Source organism: Pan troglodytes, chromosome 1, assembly GCF_028858775.2.
Source record: "Pan troglodytes isolate AG18354 chromosome 1, NHGRI_mPanTro3-v2.0_pri, whole genome shotgun sequence".
NCBI lineage: Eukaryota > Metazoa > Chordata > Mammalia > Primates > Hominidae > Pan > Pan troglodytes.
In genome coordinates, this window is record NC_072398.2 from 203,828,653 (window position 1) to 203,840,889 (window position 12,237).

The 12,237-nt window shown below is 48.8% G+C and overlaps 1 protein-coding gene across 6 annotated transcripts in view; it reads left to right on the top strand.

The window, feature by feature from the left end:
* Positions 1-12,237, top strand: part of SLC9A1 (solute carrier family 9 member A1) — a 70,387-nt gene that overhangs the window by 15,118 nt on the left and 43,032 nt on the right. The window lies entirely within an intron of this gene.

Below are 12,237 nucleotides of genomic sequence, written 5' to 3' on the forward strand. Positions count from 1 at the left end.
TACATAAATAAATACATAAAAATAAAATGGGAACTAATAGTATCCAGTTATAGTGCTATTAATGTGATTATTACATAAATAAATGCACATAAAAGTTTGTATACACAGGAAGTGTTCAATGAGTGACAGCTGCCCCTGTTAATATTTTAACCACCTACAGCAAATGCATCCCTACCTCAGCCTCCTACAACCTTCCTCTGAGCTGAAGGATTACAAATCTCTCAAACCTAGGCTGCCACCAATGTCCTTCCTTAAGGTATCAGGGTTTCCATGTGTCCTATACTGTTCACTTGAGCTGGTCGTGGCGGGAGGGAAGATGGCACCAGCTGCCTTGTGGGGATAAGGGTGGGGGGCTGAGGCCATGCTCCCTCTGCACTCTCAGATACCCAAGAGCCTGGGAGCTGATTTTGGGGTCTTGCCTATTCTCTCAACACCCCTGCGTGGGTAGGAGTTCCGTTGGAGCCCTCATTCTGTCATCTATGGCAGCTGCTTCCCTTGCAGGTTACCCCTCCTATAAGAATAGAAAGTGCTTTGCAGTTCTCCTTCCTACCCTAACCATGGAGCAGAGCCTCAGGTAGACTCTTGCAGAGACTGGGGTGGGAGGAGCAGGGTGGGAGCTGAAGTTCTAGAATAGTTGCTTCTGGGTTCTAGTCTACCTCTGACTCAGTGGGTGACATTAGGTAAGTCACCTTCCCTCTCTGGACCTTTTTTCTCTCCCCAGCAGTCAGGAATTCTTGCTTGTCCTTGGTGGGGAGGGGCCAGTGGTGTGAAGAGGATTTAGGCTATTGGGAAAACTGTGGGAATGACTCCAAGCCTTAGGAGTTAGGTGCATTCCCCACCCCACATTGTGCTGTGGACCCCGCATGAGCTCTGCTTTGTTCCGAGTTCACCTGACTCCCAGGCTAGTACTTATTCCAGAGGAGAGTCTCACTGTAACTCAGCTCACCACTGGCATCTCCTGCAATTGTTTACCCATGTTCCTGACCCAGAATGCCTGGCAGAGGCCCGGGAGCCCATAAAGCAGGTATTCATCTTGTCTCCTGACCAGGGACACAAAAGGCTTCTTTTGTCCCTTTATATCTTATAGCTTTTTTTGGTTTTGGTCTTTGCAAGGCGAATCCTGCCATCTCCTCTGTAGATTAAGTCTGTGAATAGGGGAGATGGGGTCACTGCCCACTTCACATGCATGGATATCAGACCCAGCAACTGGTTTCCTATAAAAATGACACTAGAAGGTGCCTCTCTCACTTCTCAAAAGAAGAGAAGAACAAATAGCCTAAAGGTCACCTTGAAACTGTCTCAAGAAGCCCAGATAGGACTCTGTAAAAAGGAAGCGATGACCTTTTTCTCTTTGGGAAAATAGCAGACTGACTGCAGAACAGTGGGAGGGAGGTCAGCTGGGGACTGGGAGGAAGGCGTCAGGTAGGACATGTGTCTCTAGGAGTGCCAAGGCACTTAGAGGGCTTAGTTGGTCAGATTGCCCAGACTTCATTCAGCTGAGCACCCTCGAAGTTTGCCTTTCCTCTCCTTCCAAGCCAGCCCCATGGCGTCCAGCCCTGGTATAAAGGAAAGACGTAGTCAGAAGCCCTGGGTTCTGCTCCTGATGCTGCCTCTCAGTACCTGTGTGACCATGAACCTTGAGGTTCATGCACCTCATTCTCTGAACCTGACTTGCCTCATCCTTAAGACCAACGTAGAGGCTGAACGTGGGAATGCCTGGTAGAGTGCCCAGCTCACTGTAGTAACTTTCAGGGCCGTGCAGATTCTTCCCCTTTTGGGAGGTCTTCCCAGCCCACAGCAGTCACTTTCTCTTTCTCTCCCAAACCCTTTGCCCTTATTGTTTATCCATAACATTGGCATTAGGCCTTGCCTGCCCTGTGACATCTCCTGTGTTGAACGGGTGTGTGTGTTTTAATAATAGTTGCCACTTGGTATCTACAGAGTAGTGTCAGGCACTTTATAAAAGCAATCTTATTTAATCCCTACTCAAATCACATGAGATAAAAGCTGTCTCTGTTTTGCAGATGAGGAAATGGCTCAGAGAGGTTATCTTCAGTGATGTCAAATTGCTATTTATTGTCTGTTCGAGTCTTGGCATAGCCTCCTAGAGGGGTGCAGCTGCATCTCCTGCCTCTGGCATTCCCGCAGCAGATGCACACGGCCCTGCACTGAGAAGTGCCCAGCTCACTGCACCTGCACTCAGGAATTGTAGGACTCCCTCTAGGAGTTGGGCACATGTCGTTGGTGGGAGCCCTGTCCCTGCCTTGAGAAAGCTGTAGGTGTTCTGTGTCCAGCTGTGCACCTGTCCTTTGTTTTTGTGAGTCTTCTTGGATGCACCTGAATCCTGCATTCAGGGGGCCTATCCCTTGTTCTCTGCTAGCGACCCTGCCTGCTATCTCTCTTCCAGTGCCCTCTCAGCCATCAGACCAGAGCTTGCTTCTTCCCTGCTTGGGCAGGGAAGTGCCAGGTAAAGGGTGGTCTCCTTTAGCCATGAGGGGTGGCTGACCTTATGACCTTTCGCCTCTGAGCAGAAAGGTGACAGGCTGCTTTTGGTTACCCTCAGGGCCCAGCAGAGTCCCCTGAGAGGCAGCCTCTGTTGGGAGCAGGTGGCACAACTTTGTTTAGCTCTACAAGGCAGGAGGAGTTTAATAGTACTTCTCATTAGCACTGAAATTTGTTTCCAAAGCACTTGCGTGTACAATATTTAATTTAGATCTTCTCAGTGGTCCTGTGGGTTAGAATAGCATGTGGTATTGATGTGTTCATCATTTTACATCTAAGGAAATGGAGCCTTCGGTTGTGACCTGCCTGAGGTCACTTAGCAAGCCTGGGACTAATCACTCAAGGCCAAACTCTCTCCTGCCAGGCCAACATGCTGGGTTCTTGTTGGATCAAGGGGGATGAGAGATTTAAAGGGGCTTTGAGGAGAGTCAATGACCAGACACATCCACATTGGTAACCTGGATTGTTGTCAGGAAGGACACCTGTTCCTCCTGTAGGCAGGAAGGGCTAAAGGGTCTGGGTGGTCTGGAGCCTTGACAGTTTTGGCTCAGCTCCAAGTTCTTTTCTACAACTTGAACATACCTGTATTTGCATGAAGGAGGATGAGGGCCAGAGTCGCACTGGGGACTGACATTCTCATAGCCCTTATCTGTGGAGCAGTAAATCTTTGAAATGGAGGACTTGTCCTTTCCCCCAAAATGTTGCATGCCCTCTGGGAGAGAAAAGGAGAGGCAGAGAAATGATTACAATGGAAAACATGCAGGATGGGGTGAAAGGTTAAGATACCTGAGATCTAGTCTCAGCTCTCTGTTGCCCAGCTGTGTGACTTTAGGCAAGGCATAACCTCTCTGAGCCCCTGTTTTCTTTTTTCTTTTTTTTTGATACAAGAGTTTCGCTCTTTTTGCCCAGGCTGGAGTGCAATAGTGCAATCTCAGCTCACTGCAACCTCTGCCTCTTGGGTTCAAGCAATTCTCCTGCCTCAGCCTCCTGAGTAGTGGGGATTACAGGCATGTGCCACCACACCTGGCTAATTTTGTATTTTTAGTAGGGATGGGGTTTTGCCGTGTTGGTCAGGCTTGTCTTGAACTCCTGACCTTAGCTGATCCGCCCACCTTGGCCTCCCAAAGTGCTGGATTACAGGCATAAGCCACTGCTCCTGGCCTGAGCCCCTGTTTTCTAATTGATAATATAGATACTTAATTTTTCATTTTGTTTTATTTTGTTTTTTTAGAGATGGGGGATGGGGGTCTTCCAATGTTGTTGTCCAGGCTGGTTTTGAATCCCTGGCCTCAAATGACCCTCCCGCCTCAGTCTCCTGAGTAGCTGGGATTATAGGGATGAGCCATCACACCTGACTCCCTATTATTTTATTTTTATTTATTTTTTTGAGATGGAGTCTCACTCTGTCTCCCAGGCTGGAGTGCAGTGAGGCGATCTCGGCTCACAGCAATCTCCGCCTCCAGGTTCAAGTGATTCTCCTACCTCAACCTCCCAAGTAGCTGGGACTACAGGCATGCGCCACCACCCCCAGCTAATTTTTGTATTTTTTTCTTTTCTTTTCTTTTCTTTTCTTTTTTTTTTTTGAGACAGAGTCTCGCTCTTTTGCACAGGCTGGAGTGCAGAGGCATGATCTCAGCTCACTGCAACCTCCGCCTCCCGGGTTCAAGTGATTCTCCTGCCTCAGCCTCCTGAGTAGCTGGGATTACAGGCACCAACCATCGTGCCTGGCTAATTTTTTGTTTTTTTTTTTTTTTTTTTTTTTTTTTTTAGTAGAGACAGGGTTTCACCATGTTGGCCAGGCTGGTCTCGAACTCCTGACCTCAGGTGATCTGCCCGCCTCAGCCTCCCAAAGTCCTGATATTACAGGCATGAGCCACCGCGCCCGGCCTAATTTTTGTATTTTTAGTAGAGATGGGTTTTCGCCATGTTGGCCAGGCTGGTCTTGAACTCCTGACCTCAGGCGATCTGCCCGTCCCGGCCCCCCAAAGTGCTGGGATTACAGACATGAGCCACTGCACCCGTCCGGTAATTGGTGATATATTTGTTAAATACTTGTTAATTAGCTGCCACTTATTAATTTTTTATTTTGTTTATTTTTGAGACAGGATTTCGCTCTGTCTCCCAGGCTGGAGTGCAGTGGCGCAAAGACGGCTCACTGCAGCTTCAACCTCCCTGGCTCAGGCGATCCCCCCACCTCAGCCTCCTGAGTAGCTGGGACCACAGGTACAGGTCACCACATCCGGCTAAGCTGCCACTTATTCATATCTAGTTTAGAGGTTGTGAAAGGTACTTGCACAGCTAGAAAACATTGGGGTTTAAGCCCAGATTTGTCTGACTTCAGAGCCTGTGTTCTTTTCATCCTCATGCCCTGATTCCAAGGGCCTTTTCAGTTTAGAAATTTAATTTTTCCCATAATCATTTTGAATTGGGGGAGATTTAAAGACTTTAGTATTTTGAGCCTTGGCTGCTTTCTGTGGATCACTTCTTGGGTTTGGGGAAAAAGCTGACCCACTCCAAGTCCCACTGTGAAGCAAATAACCTTTCTCGGAGGTGGCAGCATGCAGAAAAATACAGGAGTGACGGGGAACTAGAGCTGGGGGCCTGAGGCTGTCTCTGGGAATGCCAGCCCATACACAGCCTCCTTTCCTCCTCACCGCCTCTCCCACCTGCCCCCTTTCCTCCTGAGGCAGGGAGAGAAGGCTCGCTCAGCACACCCAGGACCTGGGTTATTCCTGAGTCATCCATCGCCTGTGTGGGCCTCATTTTGCAGCACTCGCTCCCCCTGCAAATGTCTGAGTCAGGCATGTCTCCCCAAGGTTGTCTGCACACACTGCACTGGGCCAAACTGTCTCTTTAGATGCCGATAAACATCAACTGATACTTTAAAGCAGCCCATGATTATATGTTGGTATTTTAATCTTATGGGCTAATCTAATTTTAACTGAACTAAGTTTTGGGTTGGGCCTGGATCAGTGGGCTGCCCGCCTTCCCTGGGATCATGCTGACTTCATTTTCTTCCCCCTAAAGCTCATCTAATATACAGAGCCGATTTTGGGGTCTATTAGGCCAGACCTGAGCCCTGAGTTATTATACTACTTGCCAAGAATCCAGAGTTCCCCCAAATTACCCCAGCAAATTTTTTCCTGAAAAGATATGTCCTTAAGCAGTTCTAACTGAGATTCAGGATGAAAAGCTCTGTTCCTTCCCAGGCCCCCTTCCCTGTCCCTTGGGAAGCACTTACCCCTAAGCCCAGACTGGCCTTTCCACAGTGCTGAGCCTGTTTGAGACCAGGCCACAGAAGGCGGAGGAGTGATATCACAGCTGTGTGTTAGAGCCCACAAGTTCACTTAACCAATAAATAGCTAACACTTGCATAGCATTTGCTGTATGCCAAGTGAAGCTGGAAGAGGCTGTGTCTTTGCATCAGCCAGCCAGGACCAAGAGCAGCTCGCTAAGATCCTGGGTGGGAGAGGCAGGTCAGCTGAAATCAGCTAGCAGGCATTTAGCATATGGCCATCAAGGAACAGAAGAAGAGTAAACCCAGGCCCTGCTCTTTAGGAGCTTCCAGCCTGCCAGGGCTGGGCAGACTCCTGGCAGAGGCAAAGTACAGAGGGAGCAAGCAGTCCCTGAGGACTGGGGTGTTTAGAGAAAGCCTCTCAAAGGAGGTGGAACATTAGTCTGAGTCTTGAAGGATGGAAAGGAATTAGATAAGCAGGCTATACTTAGTACCAATTTCCATAAGAATGTAAGCCTCTTGAGGACAGGGACTTTTTTTGTTCACTTTCTTTTTTTTTTTTTTCCTTTTTCCTTTTTTTTGAGATGGAGTCTTGCTCTTCGCCTGGGTTGGAGTGCCAGAGTGCAGTGGCGAGATCTCAGCTCACTGCAACTTCTGCCTCCCAGGTTCAAGCAATTCTCCTGCCTCAGCCTCCAGAGTAGCTGCAGGTTCAAGCAATTCTCCTGCCTCAGCCTCCAGAGTAGCTGGGATTACAGGCTTACATCACCACGCCCAGCTAATTTTTTGTGTTTTTAGTAGAGACGGGGTTTTGCTATGTTGGCCAGTCTGGTCTAGAACTCCTGACCTCAGGTGATCCACCCACCTTGGCCTCCCAAAGTGCGGAGATTAAAGGCGTGAGCCACCACGCCTGGCCTGTTCACTTTCTTATCTGTGCCTGGCACAGAGTAAAGGCTCCATAAATATTTGGGGAAGGAATACATGAATGAATATGTGATTGACTTCAGTGTAAAGATAGGATCCCTGCAAAGCCCTGGGGCAGACAAGAAACCAGTTTGACTGCTCAGAGAGGAGGGAGAGCAAAGGTTGCAGAGGCTCCTTGGCACCAGACTGCCAAGCCAGGGAGTTTAACTGAGCTCGCTGGGAGTGACACTCACAGAATGATGCCTTAGGCGCCAGCCAGTGTTTAAGTGGTGCTGCCTTGGCCACCTCCCTCGGCTTGGCTCTAATGGAGGGTCTGCAAGGGCATCCTCTCTGGGCCGGGTGGGGTCTCTCTGGGAAGATCTGGATCTGTTTGGTCTGCCCTCAATTTGTGTAAGTAAAAGTAAGATACCAGAGCTTCCTTGGGGAGCTGCCGAGAGCCCTAATTGAATTAAGCTTTTCCTGGGAAGATTCCTCAAGCCGTAAACTGCACTGTGACTGTGAATTAATGAGACCAGTGGCTTTAAACCATACAAGAAGGCAATCTTGTTAATTTATAGTTGTACCTGGACAGGTTTACTTATGGCTTCTCTTTGCTTTAATGTGTGTTGGGAATGGGTGGGCTGGGCCAGAATCTCCTTTCTATGGCAGATTTATTTTTATAATATGAATAAATAAAACATGTCAATGGTAAAAACAAAACAACAAAAATAAAACCCAACAGTACAGAGGGTATTGAGGTGAAAGGGAAAAGTCCCCCTCATTACTTCTCTGACCACCCCCACTGTCATACATTCCAGAGGTTACCACTGTTAACTGTCTTGTCCATCTTTTTTAGAAATTCTCCATGTATATATTGAGTATGTGAGTGTGTGTGCATGCAAGGCAAATTTAGTTTTCATAAAGCCATTGCATAAAGGAAAAGAGCTCTAGGCTGGTAACTGGGGACCTGGGTCCTAGTCCTAGCTCGCCTCTTTCCTGCATATTGACCTTTGCTAAGCTATGTTTGCCTTCCTGGGCCTTAGTTTCCCTATCTGTCGATTTCATCTTGAAGGGCTCTCTGGGGCTGTCCTGTGGGAAAGGCGGTCATTCCAGGGACGCCTCTGTTCCGTTGAGGCCTAAGCAGACTGTGAGGCCCTCAGATGGGGAATTCCACAGCTCTATCCTTTGGGAGTGGGCCAGTGCTGTCATTGAGCCCTGGCTTCAAAGCACAGAATTCAGTACAAGTACAGATCATGGTCATCTCTAAGTCCAGCTGAGGGTTACAAGGTTGAAGAAATGAGCCCACAGGGAGTCAGCTTTCTTGCTGGGGAAGTGAGACAACATACAAGGGAGAAAGCACAGGTGGGAAATTGTGTGGTTCAGGCTGGATGCTTGGGGGAATCAGAGGAGAGGAGGAGAGATGAGGGAAGCTTCTTGAAGGAGGCGGCCTTGAGAGGTGGGCCAGGGGTAGAAGAGGAACATCATTCAGGAGGGGTTGCTAAGGGATTCTGGTTTAGGTGAGAGGATGGACTGGATGATCTGTTGTTCTAGGATCTAGGTTTCTAAGATTGTTTCTGAGTCCATGATAAAGTTTGTGGAGCTCCCAAAATAGTCTGCAGACAGTTGTATATATGTGATTTTATCAAGGGAGAAGGCCCATGATAGACTCAGATTTTTTTTTTTTTTTTTTTTTTTACACAGTTGATTGTCAGTGTGTAAGCCACAGATTCTGAAGGTTAAGAGCTTCTGCCTTTTGTGTGGTGGGAACTTGAAGAAGGGTAGAGGACTAACTGGTCTGGGATGAATCCTTGGAGGAGGTGGTACTTAATTCTGGGATGAGTGGGGTTTGCCTGTGGGACTGCAGAATACCTTCCAGGCAAGGAGAAGGACCCCAGAGTGAGTAAGCTGTGTCCTGAGAGAAGGGAAGGGGAAATGAGTCCTTAAAGTAGAGAAAAACTTTTCTAGGTTGGAAATCAAAGCAGATGCAACATGCTCCGCCTACACTGTGCAGCAGGGAAGGTACTGGCTTCATTATGCCCTCTGGGTCTTCTGGGTTGCCATGGTGAGCCCAGCTCACACACAGTAGGTGACTCAGGCCACCTGCCCATTTCCCTAAAGCGGCTAGGGCCCAGGCATACCTCTGAGGCTCTGCTAGTGGGGAAGCAACCACCTTTGAGGCAGCAGACGCAAGAGAAAGCCTCTGAAGGTGGACAGGCTTTGAGGATGCAGCTAGGAAGCCCTGACTGGCCTCTGCTGTTTCCTGGACTGAAGGTCCCTGTTCTCTGTTCTCACTCTGCTTCTGGGAATGAAAGTATAGAATATTCTAATTCTAGAATGTTAGAGATGGAAAAATCCTTACCATAGCTTGTAACCCCCAGGCCCAAAGGGAAATGGAGATGTTTTGATCAAATTCTCTGTTTTTCCAGTTGAGGCCCAGAGAGGATTGGCCCCAGGCCACTCGTGAATTAATGGCAGAGTCAGTCTTCTTCCCTGCTCTGTTAACTAACTCAGGAGTCCCTAGGCAGTAAGACCTGGACAGTGGACCGAGAGGAGGGGCTGTGGTTTTTGGCTTGGATATTGGTAGCATTGGCAAATCTCAGTTCTTCCAGTGGGCCCTTTAAGCCTAAAGAAGGGCAGCTTCCTCCTGGGGTATCTATTAGGGAGCTGTCCTTGGCAGAGAAACCATTGGTCCTTACACTGGTCCTTACAGGGGAGCCAAGTACAGGTCTTGGGACCTCTGAGACAGCCCAGAGGCTTCTGCTTTCACCCATTGAATCCCTCAGGTCGTGTAGTCCATCACAAGCCAATGTTGAACTTGGGTGCTGTGCTTTTTATAGCATCTTTGCCATCAAGCCAGGGAATAAGATCTTATCTCCCCGGTGGCCAGGACCCACAGGAATCTGGATGCTGTACCAGGTAGGCGTTATGCCAGCATGAGGCGGGGCCAACTCACCTAACTGGGCAAAGCCTAAGACTCAGGTTACAGCAAGATGGGGGAGGGGAGCAGGCACCCTACCCCACCTGCTTCCCTGACTGGGCACTGCCTGCCTGGCTGGTGGAAGGTGCAGAGATGCATGAGAACTGCTTCTTTTACCAAGCTCAACGACTTGTTTGAGAAATGCGGTACAGATGCAAAACAGTCAGACAGTAGAAAGGAGGTGTGATTTGAAGTGCAGATGGAATTCTACAGGAGTTTAGAGGTGGGAGAGAGAACTTCGTACCTGGGAAGATCCCAGTAGGCTGTGCAAGTGACCACTGAGCTAGGCCTTGAAGTATATGTAGGATTTAGATGAGATACTTGAATGAAATCTCACTGGGCACAGCCAGAAGCTTCTACTTGGGGCAGAACCTCTGGATTGCAGAAGAATGTCCCAGAGCAGTTCCCTTTGGAAACATGCCCACAGGCATGGTGGTTAGAAAAACAAGCTTTGCAGCTTGACAGACCTGGGTTCAAATCTCAGCTCTACTACTTTGTAGCACCGTGACCTTGGGCAAGTCACTTATCCTGTTTAAAAAAAAATTTTTTTAATTTTTTATTTTGAGATGGAGATTCTCTCTGTCACCCAAACTGGAGTACAGTGGCACAATCTTGGCTCACTGCAACCTCTGCCTCCCTGCTTCAAGCGATTCTTCTGCCTCCCGAGTAGCTGGGATTACAGGCTTGTGCCACCACGCCTGGCTAATTTTTGTATTTTTAGTAGAGATGGGGTTTTGTCATGTTGGCCAGGCTGGTTTTGAACCCCTGACCTCAAGTGATCCCCCCAGCTTGTCCTCCCAAATTGCTGGGATTACAGGCGTGAGCTGCCGTGCCTGGCCTGTGGAGGTGACCCGCCTGGTGTCATATAGCCTGACTGTGGCAAAGCTGAAGCTGGACTCCAGGACTTCCCCTTCCAAGTCCTGTGCCATTTCTCCTACATAACATTTATGTTATGTTACCCCACCTAGCTGGAGTAGCAAGACTGATCGTCTGAAACATTTAATGAGCAAAGCGTGATTTTGTATGACAACTTGATGTGTAGCTATAAAAGCACTCAATTTTGCAGAACAGATGATGGTTTTAAAAATAGTCCCAGCTATGATAAGTGCTAGGTGAGTGATGCCAGTATTAAGGGGAAAAGGTGTGTCCTTTTTAAGCTACATCACCCTGTCTGAGCCTCAGTTTCCCCAGTCTAAAGGGGGGGTGATGTCTGTAAAGCCCTGAGCACATTGTAAGTGCTCACTAATGGGAGTTGCTACTATTCCTGGAGCCTTAAAGGAAAAGGTGAGGGTGGGGTCAAGCACTGGAGGATGGTTTTAGGTATATGGACTGGAGGGCATTGGGGTGAGCTGAGTACTGAGGTTAGGGGTGCAAATGAGACCATGAGCTGAATTGTCTGAGCTTGTTCTTTAGTTGGGAGGTGGGGAGACACATGTTCAGCAAATGGATTCGTGCTGATAAATACTGTACTGAAGATGGAAAGATGGATAAATATAATCCCAGCCTCAAGGGAGAGGCTGGCATGTAAACAGGCACTTGTGATGTGCTGTGAAGTGCTGCAGCAGGAGCCTGCAGAGCTGTGGGTGTGCGGGAGGGAGGAGTGGAGGTGGGTGGGTCAGGAAAGGCTTCCCAGAGCTTTGAGCTGGGTCCTGAAGGTTAAGAATGAGTGTTTTGGCCAGGTGCGGTGGCTCACACCTGTAATCCCAGCACTTTGGGAGGCAGAGATGGGCGGATCACTTGAGGTCAGGAGTTCCAGACCAGCCTGGACAACATGGTGAAAGCTCATCTCTACTAAAAATACAAAAATTAGCCAGGTGTGATGGTGCAAGTCTCTAATCCCAGCTACTTGGGAGGTTGAGACAGGAGAATGGCTTGAACCCAGGAGGTGGAGGTTGCTGTGAGCCGAGATCGCCTCACTGCACTCTAGCCTGGGCGACAGTGAAACTCTGTTTCAAAAAAAAAAAAAGAATGAGTGTGCTTAGCTCACATAGAGGGGAGAACTGGAGAAGGGCACAGAGATGTGAATGATACAGAGCCACAGATCATGCAGAACCATTGACCTTTGCTTCTGAAACTCATTGGGATGTTTCCAACCCTTCCACCTCACCCCCAAACACACCTCACTCACCTGCTTTGCTGGGCAGAGAAGCTAACTGCACCTGTGGGGCACTGAGCACCTGTGATGGCTGTCGCCCTGGTATAGGCAGTGAGGACAGAGCTACCTACCACTTACTGAGACCCTGCCAGTGCCTGGCTTTGTGCTCAGGGCTTCGCATAGTGCATCGTTGCCTTCTGCACTATGTGACGGCCCCAAAGGGTGCGAGTCATGGTATCTAGCTTTATTTAGCTTACAGCTACTTTAGGAAAGTGAAACAGGGAATAATTAAGTGCTCGAGGATTGCTGTGCTGTTGCCTCAAAGAACAGGAGACCTTTAGGAAGGGGAGAAATGTGGCTGGAATGAGCATGGAGCAGAGATCTTTGTGCAGACACCTTCACCAGACCCTTCTAAGAGGGAGGGAAGGTGACCAATCAGGCAATGGCCGTGACACCGGTTAAGGCTCTTTGCAGGCTCTGAGTACTAGGTATGGGCAGGCACCTGTTGGGGAGCCCAGCCAGCTGCAG